This window comes from Panthera onca, chromosome C1, assembly GCF_046562875.1.
Source record: "Panthera onca isolate mPanOnc1 chromosome C1, mPanOnc1 haplotype 2, whole genome shotgun sequence".
Lineage (NCBI taxonomy): Eukaryota > Metazoa > Chordata > Mammalia > Carnivora > Felidae > Panthera > Panthera onca.
In genome coordinates, this window is record NC_138346.1 from 69680073 (window position 1) to 69703919 (window position 23847).

At 35.1% G+C, this 23847-nt stretch overlaps 1 protein-coding gene and 1 long non-coding RNA gene across 4 annotated transcripts in view; one reads left to right on the forward strand and one right to left on the reverse strand.

The window, feature by feature from the left end:
* The window catches only part of KCNH7 (potassium voltage-gated channel subfamily H member 7), a 477468-nt gene that overhangs the window by 67104 nt on the left and 386517 nt on the right, over positions 1 to 23847 (forward strand). The window lies entirely within an intron of this gene.
* On the reverse strand, positions 2967 to 4201 carry LOC144617159 (uncharacterized). Its single transcript, XR_013557285.1, has 2 exons — positions 4028 to 4201; positions 2967 to 3057 (listed from the first exon to the last, which is right to left on the reverse strand). It is a non-coding gene; the product is annotated as an uncharacterized LOC144617159 (long non-coding RNA).

Below are 23847 nucleotides of genomic sequence, written 5' to 3' on the forward strand. Positions count from 1 at the left end.
CAGAAGCTAGTGTCCACTAAGAATTTATTTAGAAATCTTCCCTTGGTATGAGAAGAATTATTTGTTTTACAAGGTTATAAATTCCTGGAAGCCTAGTAACTTGTTTCTTGTCTTTGTATATAAAATACCTATTTAATACATGTATATTGAATAAATTAATGAAAGTTCAGGGAGACGTCTATAAATTTTTGTCAAAATTTGTGAGTATTATAGATCCAGAAATTCCCAGTTTAGGATATGGGAAATACTGATTTGACATGCATATTTATTTTTATTTTTAGCAAGACATGTTGTCTCCTTTCAAGGACTCTCTTTTTTTGATACTGGAGGACAGACAATCTCTATCCTTTGACTGTTACAAACTTATCATTTAATTTAAGAAAGTATAGCTATTTTTATTTGCTCTAGGAAGAATTCTGATACGGTAGAAGAATTCACCAAGTACAGTTGTGTATAAATGTAGGTAAAAGTCACTATAATGATTGAGGAACTGATCCAGTTAAGGTAAAACGATGACAATTGGCTACCAGGAAAAAAATAGGTGCAAAGCTTCAAGGAGGTGATGAAGCTAGCGGTGTGGGGATCCATTTTCCCTGTGTATGGGAAGAATGGAAACTGGTGGTTTTCTTGTCTGAGCTGTATATGTGTCTTTCTCCTCCACTGTATAAGCGTCTCAAAGACAAGGACAGTATCTTTCACTTTGACACACACACAATGAATATTTAATGCATGAATTTGTTAAATTAGGAGAAAGAAAGGGGAGGCAAAACGCTGGAGATGTAAATGATAAGGTCGTATTTAGTTTAATTATAGTCCTAATTGGCCTCCACTATTGATTCTATGTGATTGAAATAGGGCTTTGAGGATATTAGGTTTGAAACAGATTGATGTGTCTCCAGCTATATCTGAGCTGGCTGCTCTGGTACTCACTTGACTTTAATAACATTTGTGGCCGATGGAAAGTGGGGAAAAGGAAGATAGATTTAATAAATACTTGAAAAGGAGACACTATACTATAGTGCATGAATTAGAACAAAGAAAGGATAAAGGTTAAAAAAGATTTCATTTTTGTGAAGCCAAGAGGTAATACAATTGATGTTACTGGAGAAGTTGTAAAGAGTATAATGAGGCAATAAAATGAATGCAATGGAAGGACAAAGTATGGTGAAAAAGAATAGCTTGGGTTCAAGTTCAGACTTTCCTGTGTTTACTGGCATTGAACTTTGCAATTCTCAGTTTTCTCATCTCTAAAATGGAGGAAATATTGGGGCACACAGGTGACTCAGTCGGTTAAGTGTCCAACTTTGGCTCAGGTCATGATCTCATGGTTCCTGAGTTTGAGCCCCATGGTGGGCTCTTTGCTGACAGCTCAGAGCCTGGAGCCTGCTTTGGATTTTGTGTCTCCCATTTAAATTTTTTTTTTTTTTAAAGTAAAAATAAAATGGAGGATATATTTGTATTTTACCTATAGAGTTATTTGTTATGATGACTGAATGTGATAAAATGTGTTTTCTTTTTTAGGGATTGTTTGGATTCAAGAACCTGAAATCCATTTACTAACTCAAATAAAATAGGGATATATTTTAAAGATTAAAGGGAAATTAATGACTAATCAAAAGAAGTATAGCCTCGCTCATAAGAATTTGAAAGTCACTGTGACTCTATTCTCTTAATTTCCCCTTTCTTTCCCTGGGATCTCATGGTCTATTATCACCTCATTTCTCTGAATTCCTGTGCCATTCTTTATGATGTCTTTGGTCAAGAGTAACAGAAAAGCTGTTTACGAGGGGCTTATACAACAAGGGATTCATTGTTTTATGTAACACAAAGTTTTTATAGGTAGAACAGATCCAGAGTTGACAATTCAGCAGCTCAACCATGTCATTGTGGACACAGGTTCTTCCCTTTATACTTCTGTACCTCCACTTGTAGGCTTATCATCTTCAACTGGCCACTTAACAGGGTCCTCAGATAGATACCTTAGTCTCAAGCATCAGCTGTCTTCAAAACCTGTTCTTGCTTGCACATTTGTTTTTAAGAGCCAAAACTGCTCATTGGGTATATTCCAGCAATAGTTTTCTTTGTAAACTACATAGAATTATACAAATAATTTTAAAGCTATCCATAAAATACTCAAATGAAACATTCTGAACATACAAAAGATTAAAAAAAAATCTAAACCACTTCTAGACTTCCTTTATTGATAGATCAGAAGTTATACATAGTTATCTGAAAACTGTTTAAATTTGTAGAAATTATAATCATTTAAAATAGCTTCCACATTAAACTTCATTTTAATAATTGCTAGAGTGAACACTAAATTGAATAAATAATATGTCTAGAAATCTCTCAAGACAATCAGAAATACACAAACATGAAAAATGGCATAAAGCCAAACATGAGTACGAAAGGACCATGTAGGTCTCCCTTAATATGGGAGAAGGAATTGAGGAAAACTTCATACAGCAGTGGCATTTGACCTCACCTTTGGAAAATTCAGGTCTGGAGTTTGGAAGAAAATTTGACTAAGTTAAGAGATTTGAGTGTCATCACCATATTGTAATACACAAGACTTGAGAAGAGAGTAAAAGTGAAAATTTGTGAGATGAAAAATAATAAAAACTGGATACTTTCCCATAATATTTATTATTAGAGCAGTATCATAGGATATTTATAGTTTCAAGCCATGTGATTTTGCCTTATCTTAATTGATTCTCTCAGAAACATACCTCAAAGGTGTTAGTACCATTGTTTCGTAGTTTTTGAGACTGTTACTTAAAGAGGTTAAGCCATTTTCCCCAAATGAAGGTGTCAAAAAGCAGAGAAATTGGAATTCTTGTGCTTGCTTTTGGACTCAAATCTCATCTTTAGTAATTTATAATGAATTGAAATTTATAGTCTTTGGATTCTAAAATACCATTATTAAATAAGTCAAATAAATATACATACAAGATCCAATAGCAATATTCAAGAATTCTATATTTAATTAAATAAACATTTTTACTGTTCTTTAGATTTCTTCCCATTTTGAATCCGTCTGTTCACTCAGATTTTATGCTGTGTAGAGATAAAATGACTAGATTGTAATGACAATTCTCAAGCAAATATGTAATCAAATTGCAACAACTGGGGCTTAAGATGTACCACCTCTGAATACCTGAGATTGGCAAATGAAACCAACCAAATATTTCATGGACTTTACTAAAAATTCAAAGTTCAAAAGCCTTTGTTAGGCAAATGATGAATAAATTTTAATTAAAAAACAGGAGCATCGTTTTGCTTTCATATTTCACTTTTCCAAAATCCCAAAGGATCAGAAACACGATAGTACACCTATGTACAATATTAATTTGTTTATAAGGACATCTGTTCCTCCTGTTTTGCTTATTTGCATCTTAAGTTTGTGTATTTACAAAATTTGACTACTCAACTAGCAGATGCAATTTTTAATATCCTGCTTCAATATTTTTAACCCATTGGGTTTCTACTTTATTCCATACACACACACACACACACACACACACACACATGCATATAAATACACACATGTACACATGCACATATACATCTTTACATATGTTGGTAGGGTATCTTCCTTAAAATAAAACCGTATTTGTCCATATTACTTAGATACCTCATTTGTTCCATATTTATCTCTACCTTTCCTTTGGAGATGGCCCTTCTTTACCAAGATCTATAGAAGGCCTTAATAGGCTAGTTGTAATAGTATGTGGACAGCAGGACTGTTAATTCAATGAATATTGTTTGCGAGAATTCATTAAATTTGTTTTTAAGCAGCATTTCACTTTTGTAAATGGTTGCACCCAGAAAAAGCTCTAATTAGAGGAATTAATTAGGACTTGGAAAGGTGAACAGAAATTTGTGGGTATTTCCACAGAAGAAAAATACCTCCCAGGGAGCTTGCACACCAGGTAAAAAGAGAATGGAGAGTTTTGAGTTTTAAAGGCACAAGAGAGTGGATGTCTTGTTCAGATTAGCATAAGACATTTTGCAGGTCCTAGCGCACCTAGTTCTTTCTTTGGTGGAATTCATCTTTTAAAACATCTGGTTGCCAACATTCGAAACCCCCATTTAACCCAAATATAAAGTTAAGCCCAGTTAAATAAGAATAATCTCACTATGTTAACCATTCCATGGTCAGAGTGGCGCTTCTTCCCCTGTCAGTTACCTTTATAATATCCCTGCCACCAGAAACCCAAAGGAAGCAGCTGTTCTGAATATGTATAAACAAAAGAAGCTGTTACTATAGCAACCATAGAACTCCGGGGAAGCTCTCTCTTTAACCAATCCCTCCTCTTCACCCCTCCTGGTTTTCCTTTTTTGCACCAGTGCAGACTGCCCTTGGGCAGAAATGGTGATTCATGATTGGACCACGTGTGGGCGGGGCGTGAGGGGCAGGCAGAGGGAATGGTTTAGCTTGCTTTTTACACTTTGCAAGAAGAGCTGGAGGACTTGCTCCTGGCCAATGAAGCTTATGAAGAGGCTGCAGAAATTGACACTTCCGAAGTACTTGTTTGCTCTTTCTTCTTTAAAGAATACTACTGGCCTTTCCCATTCTCTACTTGAGAAAGTAATAATGTCTCTTTCATCTCTTCAGTTTTCCCCCCACCACATATCCATGCCCATGAGCCAAACCTGGCATGGCTGAATGGAATCTGATTGGAACCTGATTGCACAGTTGCTATGAAATTGATAGATAAGAGAGTTTTGATTTCAGAAGTAGATGGGGGGCACTAGTTGCTCAAGATTGTTGTGTTTCTCCATAGGGTAGAAAATACAGGCATAGTTTATAAAAATTGAACCCAGCTTCAGAAAACCTGTCCCAAATAATTAAGATTCTAATCATTTTATTTCAGTTTTAATGGCCTGCAAAGTTTTGTTTTGATTAATCTATCAACATTCATATTCATATACTTTTATATGTCTTGGTAGTCAACCTTCAATTTGTGAATTGCCTGTTCTTTCAAATTAGTTCTGTTAATATTCCTCTTCCAGTACTTTGAATTCAGTCCTATTTAGGTTTCTTTCTCTTCCTCCTTCTTACCCTCTGAGGAGTAAGTTTGTTGTTGAATGTTGGCATTAGTAGCAGACTAGTCTACTTTCTGCTCGCCTGTATTATCTTTCCTCCTTTCATATCCTTTTCCTAGTCACATCGACCAAAATAAAATCCCTGTAAATATTCATGTTAGCATCATGACATTTTAATATTTTTTGAACTTCCTTTTATGGCTCTATTTGATGTTTATATGGTTATATATGTCTAACAATTTAAAAATATAGCAGCTTTAAAAAATTATGTTAGCTAACCAAAATATGTTGGCTAGGCTCACCTTGCCTATTTAACATAAATTTATTTTGGCTGGAGTAAACTTATACATGATGCTTCATAACATACTAAAATATCATGAATTTTAGAAAATAAATTTAAATTTGAAACTGTATCTGCTTAGAGATTTTTTACATTTACTTTGGGTAAATGCCTTTAGTTTTGGAAAAATGATTTATAAATAGATTTTTTTTCTAGGTATCTAATATCCAAGTCAATGGCTTATCCCCGTCAATTCTGTTCTAGCCATTGTTCTTGTGGTAATTTGTAGAGTGGTGATTATTTATGCCTGCATGTAATTTAAGTGGATCAATCAGTCTGTTTCATGCATTTTTGAAAGCATTTAGGTATCATTTTCAATTTTAATCGGTTTCTAATGATACCTTAGAATTATCTTGCTGGCTTATACTAGTTTTTATCAACTTTATCAATATTTAGATAATTGCAGAAGAAAATACAATATGTTGTCTAGTTATAAGATGCTATTAAGGACAATATGTGAAGAAAGATATTCCCTTATAAAGGATTTCCTTATTAGTACTTATGTAAAATATTGCTACCTTGTGCCTTGAATTTTTATAGTCATACCAGTCATAAAATGAAAGCATCACTGGTTATTGTAGATGTTGATATTTTTCTTTTATAATATGCAATTTTCGAAGACAGCATACTGCCTGTAGATTTCCCAGTTCCTGCCTTACACTTCTCTGGCTTGAGATTCACATGAAATCTTAAGGAAATTTTTAGTCATAGTAATACATTATTGAAAAATATCTACCCACTTCTGATGTGGAAAATATAAACAAAGGAAAAGGCAAGTGTTTAGAAAGAAAAATACTAGAAAGAAGTTTACAAACACCGCCTACTGGTATAAAATCTTTCCTTCAGGTAGAGAACTGCCCCCCTCCTTCCATACACACCTAAACCCTAAAGCACCTTCATTATGCTCTCCTTGATCCATTATGTACTTGCTGCATTGTTTAAAGATGCGTCCAATTAAGAACAAAAACAATAAATTTTATCCACAGAGGCTACTCTAGTAGTCATCACACAGTAGGTACTAGATAAATATGTAATGAAAGAAGGAACCAATATGCACAAGCAGTATAAAACACTCCTGCTGCAAATGCTTTCCTTCAAGTTAATTTTCCACCAGGTGATCAACCTAACTCCGACAAAACTTGTAGCACTCTCTATGTCCCCTGGCCATTCTTCTCTATTAACCAATCCCTAGTCCCTCCTTTCTTTCCCCTGTCTAGTTCACTCAGACATTTACTATTTGCTAAGGCATCAGGCTCTGACCACTTTATACTCTACCAATTTGGGAATTTTTTTCTGATCATTTTAAGTATCAGCATAGTGATAGAAATGGGAAAGAAACATACTGTGTAACTTGCAGTGAATAATGTGCAGTTTTAAATAATGAAAATCAATAATGTTGAAGGGATGCTGAGCAGATGCTATTTGCAATGAACAATTGTATCTACTTGGCTTATCATAAATGGGATGCAAAATGGCACAGTGGTAATTGATGTAAGAGAGAATATAGATGCAAGACTTTGCCTTAAAGATGCTGACCAGTTCAGTGATTGGAAATGACTCAGAAATAGTATTTTTAGTGTTTATTGAGTTACTCAGAATAGTGCTTAGTGAACTATGGTTGCTGTCTTAAAAGAGTGTACATTCCTTTATGATAGTCAATTTGTATAATTCAGACAAAGTTATAGCAGTTAAAAGAAATGCGTCATTTGCAGGGGATTTTGTGACATCTTTCCTGAACTACACTTTGAAGGGTGGAAAATATATTGGACAGAGGAAGAATTATAGTAACAGTGATGGATCTTATCATCTCTAGTCTATCTATCATATAATAAAATGCTTTCAAGATGTCATAATGAATCTGTTATTTTAGTGGCTGAATCTTCTTTTAGTCACATTGAATGAACTGCTGAAATAATAGTTTCTTAATTGTATAGAATATATTGACTGCTTATTCTGAATAAAACACAGGTTGAGAATCATGTCTCATGTCTCATGGGGTGCCTGGAAGTCTCAGTCAGTTAAATGTCTGACTCTTGATTTTGGCTCAGTCTTGATCTTGAAGTTTGTGAGTTCGAGCCCCTCATCGGGATCTGTGCTGATGGCATGGAGCCTACTCGGGATTCTCTCTCCCTCTCTGTCTCTCCCCCGCCCCCAACCCCCCACACACTCACACCTGCTCCCTCTCTCTCTCAAAATAAATAAATAAATTTAAAAAACATATTTCCCATGTTTAACTATATCTTTACAGTTTTTCTACAGACATTCACATTAATTATATAATTTCATGTCTCATGGATTTTCTAAAGTAGAAAGGCCAGGAGTTAAGATACTTATTATATAAACAATGAGTTTGGGGCACAGAGATAGTATGACTAAAATCCAATTCTCGTGGCTCCAGCCAACTTTCTTCAGAATTTCTTAAAGGAGCCCAAACTTTAATAACATATCAAAAAACACTTGACACGTTAGAACGAGTTCTAAATGAGTGATGTGCACAATACTGCTAGGATTGAGAAGAGGCCTCCAATCTGTACCATGGTCTTTGTTGATCCTTCCTCTGCTGAGTAGACCAGAACAAATCTAAAAACTGCTCCTTTTCTTCTCACTGCTCTCACACTTCCTACTCTTACCCCTGTCCTAGGCATTTCCCCTTCTAACATGAGCTTCATTAGCTTAAGTTATTTGCTGCCCAGATGTTAAAACAAGGACTCATTCATGTATATGTTATTTCATGATCCATTTAAAAGGAATTGTAGGGGCATCTGGTGGCTTAGCTGGTTAAAAAAGAAAAAAAAAACTGAGGGAAAAATAAAAGTCTTAGCCATTGAAAGTAAAATGTATAGATGAGTGAAGCCAGGCTGAGAGACAGAGGGACCGGGGCGGGGGAGGGGGGGGCAGGAGATCTAAAGAATAGAGAGGATGGGGAAAGAATGGAGACTTGTTGCCCTTGTGGGGAGAGAAAGAGCAACCCTGGATCTTGGTTTCCCAAATCCTCTGTCCATCTCTGAGGGACTCACCTTTACAGTTTCCTTTCCTTGGAGTATCAGCAACCAATTGAAACTAGGTTGGGGCAGACGTTGGGGGAGGCAGCTGAGACTTACTGGAAGAATGAGAGTTTCTGTCAGAATTAAAGGAATAATTAAACAAACAATAGAAAGGGCAGAGGCTGGACCACTCGTGTACCCGTAACTGAGAAACAACTGGAGCCACAGACTCAAATACACCAGATACTCTTGACTAACTCCTGTGTGAGGTACATCACATTCTCACACCATTGTCAGTGGCGGGAGGGGAAGGTACTGTTAAAACTTAACAGACTGGGGTGCCTGGGTGGCTCAGTCGGTTAAGCGATGGAACCTTGACCTCCGCTTAGATCATGATCTCACAGTTCACGAGTTCGAGCCCTGCATCAGGCTCCTCACTGACAGCATGGAGCCTGCTTGGGATTCTGTCTCTCCCTCTCTCTCTGCCCGTTTCCTGCTCTCTCTGGCCCACTCCCTCAAAATAAATAAACTTAAAAAATATCTTACCAGATTAAGATCAGACTGCCTGACTTCAAATACCATACCATCCCTCACACGCACTAAGGCTTGGTTAACAACTCCAAGTTATAGTTTGCTCACTTATGTAATGTGGTGACTAAAGATAGGATTGTAAAACATTTAAAGTGCTTAGTACTTGCAGTGTCTGAACTCAACAAATATCAGCTGTTGTTATAGTTGTTGTAACAGATATTTTGCCTTTGGGGACTCACTTCTCATAGTGCTGTTGCCTGATAGAAACAGTCTCTGTTCTGTACGTTCTAGTTTGAAAACAGCTTGAGATTGTTCTAATTATCCTATGTATGGTCATGTGTTTAGACTATAAGAATATGGGGACTTTGGAACTACAACTTTGAAGTCAGAAGGGGAGGGACATTTCCACAGAAAGAGATGGGAAGAATGCCGAGCAGATAAAGAAATAGATGTTCGCCACATGTAGATATCTGCAGTATCTATCTTATGCTTACAAAAAGTCTCTCTTCATTTAAGCTTGCTTGAGTGGGTCTCTAACTGAATCCCTGATGTAGATATCAATGTAAACATAGGTACAAAAGTAGTTGAAGTGGGGCCCCTGGGTGACTCAGTTGGTTAAGCATCTGACTCTTGGTTTCAGCTCAGGTCATGATCTCACACTTTGTGAGTTCAAGCCCCACATCAGGCTCTGTGCTGACAGTGCAGTCTCCTTGGAATTCTCTCTCTCCCTGTCTCTCTCTCTCTCTCTCTCTCTCTCTGACCCTCCCTTGCTCTCTCTCTGAAAATAAATAAATAAAACATTAAAAAAGGTAGTTGAAGAAAATACAGACACAGATAGATTAGATAGATATTATGTGGCCAAAGACCATTGTTTGGTCAGTTTTATAGAATAGGAAAAACAAGCTTAGGTTTGCTGTAATGTAGCAATGTGATTCTTATGTAGGAAACTTTTACAAAACACTCATAAACTTAGAAATCACGGCCAAGCAACTAGAATGATATCTAAATTATAATTACCTGCTGCTCTACATGTAAATAATGTTTTGTTTGTAATTGGAAAATAATACTTTGTGCTGATTTAAGGAAGTTTTATTAGCATGCATATCTAGAGACATTTTAAGTGAGTTGTTCAAAATGACTGTGTTTATGCATTCAATAGAGTATATATCTAAAAGGAAAATCCTTGTTCAGCAGATGCTGTAATGAAATAAATGCAGTGAAAAAAAAATTGAAGCTGAGCGTATTTGTACGCATCCCAGATACTTACCATTTCTGGTGCAATTAGGTTTGAAAGACAAGTGATTCACTACTTTTGATCACATTAAGAATACTAGTATATGACTCAAAAGATAGCATTTAGAGGACTAATGAAGGGATCTTAATAACTTAGCCTAAAATCAAAATTTATAATATTTTCCCCTTTTAATCATGACTAAATGATTTTACCTTTCCATCCTGAGGATCACAGACCTTACGGGCTTGCAGAATTATTAAAAATCCATAAAAGAAATAAGCATTAGCTGAAGATTCAATAAAAAAAATGTCTTGCACACATGTAATTCTAATATAAGGAGAAGTTGTTGAGATTGATAAAAATTTAAATCAACTACTGAATAATGGTTCAGGGCACTAATTATATCTTTAATCAGTATATGTCAGAATAAAGTATTATGTGCAAACTTGAGACATGTTTAAAATTATGTAAAGTTGTTCTTATACTGAAAAAGATCAGAAGCCCCTACTTTAGATTCTCACTGAAATACATCATATTTCTCAACTATGTCAGGGAATTGTTATATAAAGTTTCTACCATCATAAGCTGTATTTACAGCATTAAGAAATTATCTGCTGCATGCTACATAATTAGTTAACATCGTGAATGTATTATGACACTTTCCCCATAAGCTACGGGCAGACCTCATTTTATCGTACTTTGCTTTATTGCACTTTGCAGATGTTGCATTTTTTACAAATTGAAGGTTTGTGGCAATCCCGTAGAGCAGTCTATCAGTACCATTTCTCTAATAGCATTTGCTCATTTTGTCTTTGTCTCACATTTTGATAATTCTCACAATATTAATTTTTTTTTATTACGATTATATTTGTTATGGTGACCTATGGTCAGGGAGCCTTGAGGTTACTATTATAATTGTTTTGACACCGTGAAATGTACTTGTATAGGATGGCAAACTTAATTGATGCATGTTGTGCTTATTCTGGCTGTTTCATTAACTGGCCATCCCCCCTCTCTCTCTCTTTCCTTGGGCCTCCCTATTTCCTGGGACAAAACAATACAGCAACTAGGCCTGTTAGTAACCCTGGCCTGTAAGGGTTCAAGTGAAAGGAAAAGTTGCACATTTCTCACTTGAAATCAAATTCTAGAAATGATTAAGCTGAGTGAGAAAGGCATGTTGAAAACCAGACCTCCTGAGTCTGTTTAAAGCATTAGCCAAGTTGTGAATGCAAAGGAAAAGGTCTTAAAGGAAATCAAAAGGGCTGCTCCAGCAAACAAATGAGAAGAAAGCAAAATAACCTTATTGCTGATCTGGAGGAAGTTTTAGTGTTCTGGATAGAGGATCAAACGAGCCACCACATTCTCTTAGGCCAAAGCCTAAGTCAGAGTAAGGCTCTAACTCACTTTGATTCTATGAAAGCTGAGAGAGGAGAGGAAGGTGCAGAAGGAAGTTTGAAGCGAGCAGAGGTTGTTTCATGAGGTTTAAGGAAAGAAGCCATCATAACAAAAGTGCAAGGTGAAGCAGTAGGCACTGATGTAGAAGCTGCAGCAAGTTATCCAGAAGATCTAGCTAAGAGAATTAAAGAAGGTGGCTACACTAGACAACAAATTTTCGGGGTAGAAGAAGATGCCATCTACTGGAAGAAGATCCCATCTAGGACGTTCATAGCTAGAGAGGAGAAGTCAAGACCTGACTTCAAAGCTTCAAAGGATAGGCTGATTCTCTTGTTAGGGGGTGATGAAGCACATGACTTTAAGTTGAAGCCAATGCTCATTTACCATTTTGAAAACCCTAGGGTGCTTAAGAATTATACCAAATGCGGGGCACCTGGGTGGCTCAGTCAGTTACGCATCCGACTCTTGATTTCGGCTCAGATCATGATGTTGTAAGATTGAGCCCCATGACAGACTCCATGCTCAGCATGGAGCCCACTTAAGATTCTTTCTCTCCCTGTCTCTCTGAACCTCCCCAATTTGCACTTGCTCTCATTCTCAAAAAAAAAAAAAAAGTTATACTAAATGAATTCTGCCTGTGCTCTAGATGGAACAATAAAGCCAGGATGATGGCACATCTGTTTATAACATGGTTTATTAAATATTTTAAGGCTACTGTTGAAAACTATTTCTCAGAAAAAAAAGATTTCTTTCAAATTATTACTGTTTATTGGCAATGCACCTGGTCATTCAAGAGCTCTGATGGAGATATATGAGATTAATGTTATTTTCATGCCTACTACACAATATTCATTATGCAGTGCAGAATTCAAGGGGGGTAATTTTGACTTTCGAGTCTTATTATCTAAGAAATACATTTCATAAGGCTATAGGTGCCATAAATAACAATTCCTCTGTTGGATCTTGGCAAAGTAAATTGAAAATGTCCTGAAATGGATTCACCATTCTAGATGCCGTTAAGACCATTCATGATTCATTGCAAGATGCCAACATATCAGCATTAACAGCATTTTGGAAGACGCTGATTCCAGCCCTCACAGATGACTTTGAAAGGCTCAAGACTTCAGTGGAGGAAGTAACTGTGGATGTGGTAGACATAGCAAGATAACTACAATTAGAAGTGGGGCCTGAAGATGGGACTGTACGGCTTCAAACTCATGATAAAACTTGAATGGATGAGGAGTTGTTTCTTATTGATGAGCAAAGACAGTGGTTTCTTGAGATAGAATCGACCCCTGGTGAAGATTTTGTGAAGATTGTGGAAACCAAAACACATGATTTAAAATATTACAAAACTTAGTTGCTAAAGCAGTGGTGGTGTTTGAGAAAATTGACTCCAATTTGAAAGTTCCACCATGGGTAAAACGGGTAAAAAGAATCAAACGCCATCACATGCCACCAGAGAAATTGTTTCTGAAAGGAAGAATCAACGTGGCAGACGTCATTGTTGTCTTATTTTAAGAAATTGGCCCAATCACCCAACCTTCAGTAACTACCATGCTCATCAGTAAGCAGACATTAACGTCAATCCAACACCAGCAAAAAAGATTATGACTTGCTGGAAGCTCAGATGATGGTTAGCATTTTTTTTAGCGATAAAGGATTTTTAAATTAAGCTGTGTACTTTAGTTTTTTAGGCATAATGCTATTATTGCACACTTAGACTTAGAGGGTAGTATAAATATAACTTTATATATACAATAGGAAACCAAAAACAAAACAAAACTATGTGACTTGCTTTATTGCAATACTGTATTTGCTTTTTTGCAGTGTTCTGGAACCAAATATACAGTATCTCCAAGGTATGCCCGTACATTATCACATTATGCACAAAGTTATCACATACGCATTCTTCAGGGTTTTGTATCTTTTCAATGTATTAATAGGTGAGACTCTGAAGCCTAATTTGACAATATTAGTAGCAATGTTGAGAAGGAATTTGGAAAACAAATAGCCATTATTATCTAGAAAGTAATTACTGACACACTTGTAACAGGTTTAAATTGTTTGAGCGTCTCTGGTTTTAAGAATTCTAAAAGTTTACCTTTCTCTGTTTTTCTTCCCTCTTCTCTTCTTCCTCTGCCCTTCCTCCTTCCTTCTTTCTGTGTCTTACTCCTTTTTTCTTTTCTTCCTTTCCTTCTTTCTTCCTTATATTTGGTCCTTAATCCAATTAAACCTGGTTGCAACTTCATTCCAACCCATGTCAGTGATAAGTTCAAAAACAATCATTTTAATCTTTATTATTTTTAATTTGTAGAGGTCTAGGGCTTACATCGTCCAATGGATTGAGAAGACTTGATTGATTAATTCATTGTGGTCACCACTGAAGATGTACCTTGACTTACCTTAGAGATCTACTTAAAAGATGGCATTTCTTTTATCACATTCACTCTCTCAGTGCTGTGCTGGACATTTCTCCCTAGATTCCAGTAACATCCATGCAACTCCTCCTCCTCAGGGATGTGCCACTTTCTATGACCTGTGTGTGAGAGGAAGTTGTAGAGCACCACCATTAATAGAAAAAGCAATCCAAGTCACTTATCTGGATAGGCAACTTCCCTTTGTATTCAGGAGTCTCAATGTCTCTATTCACTTTATTATGTAGATAAATACGATTTAATAATCTCTTCAGAGATCTAAGTTTTCCCAAACAAATGACTGTTGCTCCTGGAGGTCAAAGAAGCAGAGACCCAATCATTATGTACCTATTTGCGAAAGGGTGGGCAAGTGTGTCTCCTTTCTTGAAAAGGCAAAAACTTCTCAGGTCATTCATCAAGAAACTTTTATTGGATCGATCTATTACACTATATTTAAATATTCTTTATGTCATCCTTTTCTTCCTTAAATAAATCACTGTTCTTCCTTTATATTTCTTTGATCTCAAAATGAGTTCATAATGGTATTCTTAAATTTCCTCCCATGCATCGGGTATCGTGACAGTTCAAAATTTAGTTAAAGAGCCATAGAGTTTTTATTGTTTGCTTTCAGTTATTGCAACTTCTGTAAATTGATTCACATTTTAAGTATACAGGATGAATCTATAAGAGGATCCAATAATAAAGCCTTTGGTATAGGGAATAATTCCTTCCAAATTTAATGCTTTATCAGAGCTGATGGCATGTATTTTCATGTCTATAGCATTAACACAACTACAGAAATCAAATTACTACCTAAAGCTAAAGAATTTCCTCAACATTTTAAGCCTGATGGTTGTAAAAAAAGTATTTTTTTTCTGTTTGTTTAAACATAATATATTCTTCAATACCATTATAACCTTGCTGCTTACACTGGATACTAACCAATCTTTAATGATTGCCCAGGAGCTCAGGAGATTGTCCTCTCCAGGGATAAAAGTACAATCTTGAAGATTACTGATGAAATTATGTAGCTTTATTGCTAAAGTTTAAAGCTGACAATAACATATATATGTGATTTTCTGACTTTCCCTAATCTCAAATTTTCAATATCTCATATTTCCTAGAACAAACTCATTAAATATCCATTTGTTTATTCAACAAATATTTACTTAGCTCTTACTATGTTCCAGGCACAGTTGGTTTCATGGAAACAGAAAGGATAGATTCTTGTACTTTTTTTCCCTGGCGTTAACAGACCAGGTCTGCATATATAATCTCCAGTCTTACTCACTGTATTCACTCTAGCTTTGATTCTGCCCAGGTACAGTGAACTCATTGAGATTAAGGTCACCTCAGAAGTGCATGGTGCAGAATCGTGGATTAAATGGTGGAGTGTATGAAAACATAGCACTCAATGGCAGTGTGTCTGAAAGGTGCTAAATTTTGGAGAAACCATATAACTTGACAATTGTCCCAACAAACAAGGTCTTTGGCTGCTATTTACTTGTAGTAGAAATGTGTGCTGTACTTATTACCTTGTGAGAAATTTACGGTCTGATACCATGTTCTTTCAGAACATGGTGTCGGGGTGCAGGGGGTGGTGAATACTTTCACATCATTCTTTGTAGCATGTTTTTGAGCTCTGCAGAAATAATCATCTCTGCATGGCAGTTCCTTTATTTAGGAATTTTGGTATTTTTGTGATCAAAAGCTTCCTGGAATATACATTTTGGTGGGGTCGGGGGAGATGATGGCGAAGTAAGTCTATAGTCATTTCAGGGAGAATGTATTTTGTTTTCTATTTCTTGACAGATTTAAATTCTAACAATAAAACTATCATTTCATCACTAGTACCCTCAAGACAGCACTTTTAGAAAGGAAAAATGCGTTAAATAGACTAATTGGGGAACCTGAAGGCTAGTCACTAAAATCACCTGCCTGTTCAATACTTGTTGAGAGGTTTGTCTGGAAGCCTTTCTTTCAATCGTCCCTAACATTTAAAATCTAAACACTGATATTCCCATTTTAATTTTAGCTAGTACCAGAAGGAAATGGTAAAACAGCAGATGATTACCTCAGTAATTCATTCCATATTTTCTAACAGCTTTACAGATTCAAATAAAAAATAATAATCTAAAAATAAAAAAAAGACACTACTAAAATTAAACATAGAAAAATATTCTTAAACGAAGAGATTTTTTTTTCTTCATACTCTCCCAAATGGTGGAAAGAAAATAACAGCAAAATGTAAACAGGACCTAATTTTACCACTGCTTATGTGTTGATGACTAACTTGGACTTTTAAAGAAAGTCATAGTTTCAAGTCCTATTACTTTAAATTTTGTGATTATTTAGCTAAAGGATTAGTTGGTATTTGTTTTTGAATTTGCATTACCTAAGAGCAAATGTCACTTTAAACATACTCTCTGTATAAGTTAAATTAAATTGCTCTTGCAAACAAGTCCTTAAGTGTTTTGATTTAGTTTAGTTAATAGTTTCAAATTAAAGCAACAGAGATGAGATTTTCCTCAGATGTCAAAGAAAGGAGACTGAAGCCGGATAAGTGTCACTTCAACAATAGGCATTTGTGAGGACTCTAATATATCCCAGGACTTGTCCTAGACTCTGGGTATAGCAACAAACAAATAGGCAAGGCCATTGCTGTTGCATCGTTTATATTTGAACCTATGACTTATTAAAACTGATCTTGGTAAGTCATTTTACCTCTTATAGTTATTTTTCTAAATAAGATTAGCTTCCTCTTTTTTTTTTTTTTTTTAATTTGAGAGAGAGAGAGAGAGAGAGAGAGAGAGAGAGAGATTGCTGGTAGAGGATAGGGACAGAGAGAGAGAGAGAGAGAGAGAGAGAGAGAGAGAGAGAGAGAGAATCTTAAACAGGCTCCATTCTTGCCTGATGCAGGGCTCAATCCCATGACCCTTGGATCATGACCTAAACCGAAATCAAGAGTTAGGTGCTCAACCAAGTGAACCACCCAAGCACCCCAAGATTAGCCTCCTCTTTAGTTCAAATACTACTGATATTTTTATATATTTTGAGAGGAAGATATATAAAATTTTATCAGTCTCTTGAAGTCTACTGAATAAAAAAGCTAATATTTCTTTTTATATTTCTTTTATAACAACTCATTTCTTATGAATAACTTATGAAAATTAAAAATAGAACTCTTTATTTTAGTCAACGTAATTAGAACATATCCCTTAAAATGTGAAACATTGAATTTACTAATGTCACTTGCTTTTCTTAACTTAGTATTTTGTTAGTAGTAAGACCTCAACTTACCTAATCTAATAACAATAAAGCAGATGTAAATAGGATTACTACTCTGGTTGTGGTACACACAACTTCTAGCTTTCTTTAAGATTGTCATTTAAAAACTTTTTTTAATGTTTATTTATTTTTGAAAGAGAAAGAGACAGAGTACGAGCAGGTAAAGGGCAGAGAGAGAGGGAGACACAGAATCTGAAGCAGGCTCCAGGCTCTGAGCTGACAGCACAGAGCCCAATGTGGAGCTTGAACTCACTAACCTGGAGATCATGACCTGAGCCAAAGTCAGATGCTTAACTGACTGAGCCACCCAGGTTCCCCAAGATTGTCGTTGAAATTTACCAAGAATATGCTGATGATTTTAATTCCCAAATCCAAGTCAATTATAGCTCATGATTAGTATTTCATGTCATAACATAAATAATATGGTAAAAATTTTCATGAGTCAGTAATGAAACAATAATGTTTGTTTGGATGTGTCCATAAGTGGTTGAAATTTCTGTCATTACATCTTAAAATGTAATGTATCTTAAGGTACATTGTAGTTCTTCCATTTGTGTTTGCTAGGAATTATTCACTGTGACCATCTTTACAGTTAAATCTACATTTATACAATATCACATGAGGATTCCATCTAAACATTTTTTAGAAAAACTGCATTAAGTTACACTGAATAAAGCAGATTGGTAAAATTTGTGGGTTTTTAATTATATAATGTGTATATATTTAAACATAAGTGAATAGGGGCACGTGGTTAGCCCAGTTGGTTAAACATCCAACTCTTGATTTCAGCTCAGATTATAATCTCACAGTTCAGTTTGTGGAATCAAGCCTCACATTGGGTTCTGTGCTGACAGTGCAGAGTCTGCTTGGGATTCTTTCTCTCTTCTTTTTTTCCCCCTCCCCCTGCTTGTGCTCTTTCTCTCTCTCTGTCTCTCATAATAAATAAACATTAAAAAAATTAAAAAAATAAACATACCTGAATTGGCAATATCCTCTATTCAAAAGAAAGTAGATTCTTCTGGAAAAAGTTTAATTTTTGTTACTATTTTTCTAGAGAAAAAATAACAATGGAGAATGTTAAACATAAACGGGAAGACTACTATAGTATAAGAAACTTCTATTTCCATTCAGACACTTATTGTGGCAGTCATCAATGTAGAGTCACAGATTTCCAGCCCAATGTAGACCTTAGAAGCCAGGCATTTCATGTGTATTGGGGGCCAAAATAAATTTCATACACAGTGACTCCTGTTCTTAACATTCTGAAGCTGCTTTTCCAAGTTTCCCAAACTGCTAAGTGCTGAATCCTATGGCTTCTTCATAGGGTCATTTTTCCCCCTTTGCATTGTATTCATTTGGATTTGAAGTAATTACATTCTCGTGATTGGACTCTTCTGAATATCTCGTCCCAGCTTCCTTGTTCCATCTGCGCTTCCTCTATCCATCTCTTAAATTTCTTAAAAGCAAATATAAAAGTAAATGTAAATTCCCCAAGGTTCTGTCCCTAGACTTAACTCTTCTGGTCTCATCATTTCGACAATTGCATTTGTTAGATAATTTATAAATTTATAAACCCAGCCTTGATCTTTCACCTGTTGCTTGGATATCTCCACATGGAAAAGTTACTAATACCTCAGTCGCTCTTCATGTTGAAATCTGCACTAATCATTTTTACCATTTTATCCCAACCCTTCTTCTGGTCTATCCATTAATTTTATTTTTGCTAGAAATTTTATTTATTTTTTTTTACACTTTCCGTATCCCCCCTTCCCCTTCTTATGTAATCAGTTACCAAACTTGCTGATTCACTCTGCAATGTCTTTCTTTTTCCTTTTTTTTTTTTTTTTTTTCCTCATTTCTATTACTTGTGTACAGCTTAAGAATTGTAACCGGGTCTGTTGCAACTACTTCCTTTTTCCTCTCCTGGTTTTCAATTTCTTCCTTCTCAAATGCATCCTTTATTATTGTGACAACCACTGTATTGATTTGGGTTATACACTCAAAGAAATGAAAGACTATGTCTAAGGATATTATAAGGTGAATAATAAATATTATCACTTAATAAATATATAAATAATCAATATCATTCCCTTGTATTTGTTGAAAATGCGTTTGTATACATGATTTATATATATATGTATATATATGTATATATATATATATATATATTATACTCAAGATTAAATGCAAGTAATGTTTAATATCATGTTCAATCTTAATTGAAATTAATGGTTAAAATATAAGTGATTAACCCATAAAACATGTAAACTATTATTTTCTAGGGGAAGAAAAATAATTCTCCCATTTACCTTCTAGGTTCTTGGCTGAGACCCTTCTGTAATAAAAAACAGATTAACAAAAGAAAAACAGACAAATTTATTAACACATACACCTTCTTTGTATGTGGGAGAAACTGAGGGAAACTGAGTAACTCCACAAAATGGTCCAAGAGATCACCTTAAGTACCACATCTAGCTAAGGATGAATGAAGATGTTGAGGATTGAGGGAGCAAATTGCGGGAGTTTTCAGGCAAAACACAGAAAATCATGGTATGGTTGTTATACACAGTTGAGTCTCTGTCTTCTCCACTGATAAGTTTCTAGAGATTTAGCCACCCTCCTCTTCATGGTACACAGAGGGAGAGATCCTTATTAATGGAGAGATTTCCCTTATAAATGTAAATTTCTTTTACAAGGAGGCAACTTCTACCATTCTCTGAGGATTTCCTGTGTCTGTAGTTTCTCAAAAATAACCAGCTCACGATAATCCTTATGCCAAAAGGGAATTTTGGGGTGGCAAATTCTGCTCCCTTTCAATATGCAAATAGAACTTTTACAACTTGACTATGTATGAACTGTTTGAGTTTGTTAAGCTTTTAGAGGGAAAGAGAAAGTAAAAAGAGAAACTAACAGGGAAGAGAAATAATTCTTAAACCCAAAGTCATTCATCTAGGAAATCTTATTAGCAAAGAAGGGTAAGCAGCTTGTTCCAAACTAATTTAAAAATTATAAAATGGAATAGTCCCATCTTCAGTAATTCCTCTAGAATACCAATTGAGAGATTATAGAATTAGTTTTTTGTTTCAACAGAGCTGACTCCAACTAATGTAGATGATAAGAAATTGACTGATAGAATATTAGAATTTTGCCAACTCAACCAAAGGTTGAATTCACTAAATTTAACACCACTGTTTGATAGAATGGAATACCCACATCTTCCGTTTCTTTGCCCCTTTGCTCATGATTCAGAGTCTAAGGAAGGAGCATCTTTTTTTTTTTTTTTTTTAATTTATTTTGAGAGAGAGAGAGCATGCATGCATGTGAGTGGGGGAGCAACAGAGAGAAAGAGAGAGAGAGAGAGAGAGAGAGAGAGAGAATCCTAAGCAGGCTCTGCACTGTTCAATGGGGTTCAATCCCATGAACCCTGAGATCATGACCTGAGCCTAAATCAAGAGTCAGAAGCTTAACAGACTAAGCCACCCAGGTGCCCCAGGAAGGAGCATCTTAATGGCCTAGTTTGAGTAATAATCTCTAATCTTTTCAGAAGCATCAGAGAAACTACAATGTATGTTTCAAATACAAAAAATAATTATGGCAGAAAACTGTGTTGAAGAAAATTGAAATTATATGTCCACATTTTCCACATCTAAGCTGGTCAAATTAAACAAATAGACCAAAATAATAATAACAATAACATTGGGAATATTTGAAATGACAAAAAGCATAAATATTAGAACCTCACCTACCCCCACCCCCAACAAATGTTATCTGTCTTCATAATAAGTGAAGAAAGCAAAAAGAGACAAAGATCAGGACAAAATTATAAGCATTTGTAAAATTCTGGATGGCCTTTTAAGGTTAAATGTGTTCTTGATCAGGTTCATAGAAATTCTTTAGAAATCAAATGAGATTTGTGACTATCATTAATCAAGACTTCTTTATCTTACATTATACTATGTGCCTCTTTGACATTTTGATGAAGTCGATGAAGGCCATCTTAGAATAATGTCCCAAATCCAAATACCTCTATCTATCTATCAATCATCTATCAATTATCTATCTATCTATCTATCTATCTATCTATTTATCTATCATCTATCAGAAACTATAGAAATTTACATGGTTTTAAAAATGTGGAATTTCATGACATGTAAATGTCTTTCTTCAACATATTTTTTTTTAATGTTTATTTATTTTTGAGAAAGAGACAGAGAGCAAGCAGGGGAGGGGCAGAGGGAGAGGGAGACACAGAATCCTAAGCAGGCTTCAAGCTGTCAACACAGAGCCCAATGCGGGGCTTGAACTCAGGAACTATGAGATCATGACCTGAGCCAAAGTCAGAAGCTTAACCACTGAGCCTCCCAGGCACCCCTTTCTTCAATAACATATTAAATAAGAAGAACAAAAGTGATGAGTATAAATAATAATTTGAGATATTTACAACAATATACTTGATATGAAACTATCTTTACTTTCTATCAGTAACAAAGTCAAAGAAATTTTTAATGCCATTGTGGTAGAATTTTTTTCCCACCTTTAATTTAAAGTACTCCCTGAATCACAGGTAAAAATTCCTGCTCTGGGATAATTTCAAAGTATGATCCTGAGTGAGCGCAATAAATTATTTATGTGACTTCTGCTTAGTTATTTTAACCCTGTGTTTTCAGCTGAAAAAATGACTTATTTTAAGGTCTATAAGAGAAAACCATTAGACAAAAATAGAACATTAACTGATGTGTTTTTAAAGAGGTACCAGGTATATACTGGAAAACAACAAAATACTTGAAACAACAAAGTGATATTTTCTTCTTAAAAATCTTTCTCTTGTGTTCTTTATGATCCTGGGTAGTTAGACTTTCGCTAGTTAATTTCTAGAGGTTTTTGGTTTAACTTTAGCATAAAAATAAAACAAAAATGTCATTTGTTTCTGCTGAACATTCATTTGGTTATGGAAATACTTTCCTTTTAATAATTTTGAGGTAAAATTTTATACAATGGATTACTTGTACAGTCAGCCTCCACCTTAGGTAAATATAACCATCAGTTACATAGAGCAATAAGTCTTACTGACATAGAAAATATGAATTACCACAAGAGAGACAGCAGAAGAAAAGCTAATATGGGATTTAATCTCTTAAAAAAAATCAACTGAATGCATTTGCAGACCTAAACAGCTTTACTAAATGATTCATGAATCAGGAAGCATCCCATTTAGCAAGTAGAGGGGAGCTCCTAGGAGTTGTACAAAATAGAAGTTTTTATGGGAAAGAGGGTTGGGCAAAGAAGTTATTAGCAAAAGAAAAGAAAAGATTGTTCCAGGCAAAGTCACCTTCCCTTAGGGGGAAGGGCAGTGGGTTTTCTTTGGTGGATTATCTCATCTTCCCTTGAGAGGTAGATAGGGCCCATGTGACCGATTACCTCATTAGTGCTGACCAGAAGATTCCTGACTGGTTAAAACTGCATTTTGGGGGGAGGTTGAAACTGTAACTAAGGTAATTAAGCCCTGGTTTGGTGACTTGGCCTGAGTGGCTCCATTTTGGTTCTATGGTTTTCCTTTTTCTTTCTCCTTTTCAATTTTTTATTTAAATTCTAGTTAGTTAACGTACAGTGCAGTATTGGTTTCAGGAGAAGTAGTCGGTGATTCATTACTTTATGGTTTTCTTTTTAACCAATATAAACAGGAAAAAGTGAAGGACTTCTCTCATTTATTTTGCTTATCTTTTATTCATCATTCTTGTCATAGAACATTAAATGATACAATACTTTGGTGGAAAGTAGCTTAGCTATTATGAAGGGTGTCATGATTTTCTATTTCCATTTGAATTCCTTCTTTGGACAGTATGAATGCCTTCCTCTTAAAACAAAGGTTAGATACAATGTTCCATATGTGAAGAAATCCAAGACATCCAGAAATCAGGAGGACCAGAGTATCACAACAATGGACTATTGTTCTGTGACCATATTATACATATAGTGAAAGAGTCTTGGGAGAAGAATCAAGTGTTCATGAAAAATATTGTTAATGGTGTTATTATTCTGTGTTCTTTTTTTTTAAACTCGGCCTAGAAATTGTATATAAGGGAACTAAGTCTTGGGAAGTTCAAAGAAAGAAAGAAAAAAGCCAGTTAAGTTTTTTTTTGATGAAGATTTAAAAACATGTATTTATCATAGTGTAAAAGATTGAGGCATAGATTTTCAATGAGATTCTTTCAGATTAGGTGTGATTTCTATTAAAATATTGGGAAGCATAACTTTTTTCCCTTTTTGTTTCTGTACATGAGAACTTGAGAAAAATAAATCCAAGGTGACACATCCTTTTATACAACCCCAAACCTAAGTCAAACAAAATTTAAATGCTGATGAAAATTACATAAATCAAACCCTACAACATTAAATATATCAACCTGCCTTTTAACTTTTATAAATGAATTAATGTACATCCTATGCCTCTAAATTATCTCTAGTACGTGTGCCATATATAAGTTCATCCATTTGATATAAACTTAACTTGGAAAATATTTTATGAATTATACTAATTCTTTTGTATACACGTTATGGGTTATATTAATTTTCTGAATTCTATAACCATTATATTCATTTCAACATGAA